This window comes from Epinephelus moara, chromosome 20 (assembly GCF_006386435.1).
Source record: "Epinephelus moara isolate mb chromosome 20, YSFRI_EMoa_1.0, whole genome shotgun sequence".
Taxonomy (NCBI): domain Eukaryota; kingdom Metazoa; phylum Chordata; class Actinopteri; order Perciformes; family Serranidae; genus Epinephelus; species Epinephelus moara.
Genome location: NC_065525.1, coordinates 21347873 through 21351105, shown reverse-complemented (window position 1 = coordinate 21351105; position 3233 = coordinate 21347873). Strand labels below are relative to the sequence as shown.

Sequence of the window (3233 nt, the reverse complement as noted above, 5' to 3'; positions counted from 1 at the left end):
TCATCAGACGGCTCCCTGCTCTGGCTCTCTTTGGGCCCTGCGGGTGCGAGGAGGGAGGAGGGGAGAGGTCAGCCTCTGTCTACCTCCCTCCCCTCCTCTTCACCCTCTGGACTGAACCCGTGTGGAGCAAAGAGGTGGAGGGATCAGAGAAGAACAGAGAGGAGGAAGAGGATGCAGAGGGGAAAGTGATAGAAAGAAAGGAAACGAGGAGGAGAAGAAATGCTCCACACGCTGAGGATAGGTGACAGTGTGCTCATGCCATCTTTTACTGAGGAGCTCGCCTGAGAGGGAGAGCCTCTGAGAGAGTTGGGAGGGTGACAGGGAGGATAGGGAGAGGGGGGGAGGGAGTGAGAGAAAGAGAGAGTAGAGAGAGAGTCTTCAGCCGGCGTCCTCTCCTTTTTTTAGTCCTGCGCTTTGTAATCCCTTCCTTGTTATTCATTCAGCGGCCTCTTGCTCGTTTGCTGTATAATGATCTGTTTTTCTGTGCCTCTGTTCTCTTTTCTGTCTCTATTCTTGCTTTATCCTCCCTCCTTTGCCTCAGTCCCACCACTGACTGCTCAGCTCAGCGAGCACAGAGGAGGAGGAAGGAGGAGGGAGGAGGAGGAGGAGGAGGAGGGAGAGAAAAGAGGGAGGGATGGAGGAAGGAAGGAAAAAAGAGGGGAGGAGAATCATAAGACGGATGAGTGAGGGAGAGATGAATGAGTTTATGTGAGTGTGTCGCACACACGTGTCTGTGTGTGCGTTTGTGTGAAATATGAAGAGAGGAGGAAGGATGATTTAGTTGGCGTGTGTGTGTGTGTGTTTATGCGTGTGTGTGTGTATGTGTGAGTAAAAAGAGATTGAGAGAAGGAGAAAGAGGGAGGAAGAGAGGCGAGAGGGTGTTGATGCAGTTCTCATTATCAGTAGATTGGACTGGTGCCTGAGTGACAGCTGATTCATCATGGGAGAGAGAGGAAGGGAGAGTGAAGGGGAGGAAAAAAGTGTGTGTGTGGATGTGTGTGTGGAGCGAGGAGGAAGGGAAGAGGGGGGTTAAAACCTGCCCTTAAGCATCTGCTTCATTCAGATCTCCTCCTCTTTTCCTCTCTTTTTCCTCCTCTCCTCTTTTCCAGCCTCCAGTCCTGAAAATCAACAGTCTGCTGCTTTGGATCACAGACACGCTGGTGCATACCGTGATGTGACCAGCATAATTGTATCATCCACACACACACACACACACACAATCACATAGCCCCAAAACCGGTCACATGCTCCCATTGATTAGACAGGCCTCATATGTCTGACACATCACGTTAGCCGGGCTTTCCATCAATTACTGTCCACTCTTGGCGAGCTAACGTCCCATCTACTGTCACTGAGACCCAATTCTATCACAGCCACGTTAGAGCTGGAGCCAGGAACCACTGCCCACACACACACACACACACACACACACACAGCATCAAACCAAGCTGCATCACAGGGGATTGCCATTAGGAGCAATTATTTGAGGTGGTTCTGTGGTGTGCTGCTCATTGGTGGTAGAAAGTCAACAGTGCTGTTTTGGAACGTCTTTTAGCCGCTCGTGGTTTCTGTCTCTCTATGTCCATGGCGGCCCAGAGGGAACCTGGCTGCTCTATCACTGTCTCCATCTCCACACAGTAGCCCTCATTTCTCTCTGTCACTTCCTCGCTCACACATATGGTGTGCATGCAACCACATAGCCACACAGTGTCTGTTTCAATGCATGTGCACACACATTCAAGGATAAGAATGTAAAAGGACGCAGATGGATTTTTTGCGTCAGTTATTTCACCTCTCTCTTCCCATTTACTCTCTACATCCACACTACTTCCTCTTCTGCTTCATTTTATTTACAACTCTTCTCCTCTCTTTTCTTTACCTCTCTCCATCTTCTCTCTGAGTTGTGAGGGGGAAGAGTGTTCGTGATAAGATTGATCGCGAGGGTCTCAAAGAGCTATCTATAACCCCGTCTGTCACAGCTGAATCAATGCAGAGAGACTGCTGCAGGACACACTGTATACAATACATACACACACGGGTATAAACATAAACACACGTGCGACACAAGGATGTGTACAGGCGTGCAAAGCCTTACAAACACACACACACACACACACACACAGACTGATCAACAGCTGTGGGAGCAGTTGTGAAACATCAGCGAACCACAAACTGACAGTGGGGGCAGACTGGAGAGGAGAGATAAAGAACACTGAGGAAACAGCAAAGAGGATGGAGAGGTGGTGGTGGGGAGGGTGAGGGGGAGAGGGGGAGAGGGGGAGTTGAAGCGGATGAGTGTGTGTGTCATAAAAAAACAACAACTTGTTTTTTGTGATTTTCTTGCATTCGCTCCTGAGTCTGAATCATCAAACTATTATATGTGTCCTCTTTTCTGTGTGATCTGCTCAAGCTGTTAACACACATACACACACAAAGACAACCCGCCAGCACTCTGCACAGACCCCTGACCTCTGGGGTCGAGACAGTCGAGACCCTTTGGCCCCGGGGGGTCACGCTCTGATGCACACAGCCGGGTCGCCGGGGTCAAGAGAGGAGGAGGAGGAGGAGGAGGATGAGGGCCAACAAACACACAGCACGATGTGCGATGATTACAGACAGCAGCCAATAACGAGCGCCCACCTCTGACCTCATCGCCAGGGAAACATGAGGGAATGCCTGTCACCCAGGGATCAGTATAACTCAATCTATCACCGAGGAGTGACAGAGGAGCGGGAAAAAAAGAGATGCGGTCAATGAAATACCAGCTTTAACCATCCCACACAGCCCTCCTTTTCCTCATCGGGGCTCGTGTTCTGTCTTCAAAACAGACGCCATCACACACACACAAGAAACAACCTCCCCACCCCCCTCTCTCACCCCCCCCCCCCCTTCTCTCCTCTCCTGCCTGGCTCTTTCTCTATCATTTGCCTGTCAGATGCATGCTGTGGCAGAATAAGAGCTGACACCCCGGTCCCAGCAGCAACCAGGGGCTGCCATCAGCACTTAAACATTTTCTCTCTCTGCTACTTCCCCCTGCTCTCCCCTGCGTCCATGCAGCACTCTAGCTGCTGACAAGGAACACAGAGAAGATGACAAATAAAGGGAGAAAAATGATGGGAAAAAAATGAGAAAGCCCTCCTCCTCCGTGCTATGATTCCTGCTTTTCCCTCCCCTCTTGTTTTCTCTACACCCCCTCCAATCCTCATCTCAGCCCTGGTGAGGTCACTGACCCC

General features: G+C 50.7%; 1 protein-coding gene across 2 annotated transcripts in view; it reads right to left on the bottom strand.

The window, feature by feature from the left end:
- LOC126407649 (genetic suppressor element 1-like) overlaps window positions 1-537 on the bottom strand; it is a 53548-nt gene extending 53011 nt beyond the window's left edge. For both annotated transcript variants that reach the window (XM_050072738.1, XM_050072739.1), the window contains exon 1: window positions 1-537. This exon is cut by the window's left edge and continues 160 nt beyond it. The gene's annotated coding sequence lies outside the window, so the exon portion shown is untranslated.
- Between the last annotated feature and the right edge of the window lie 2696 nt (window positions 538-3233).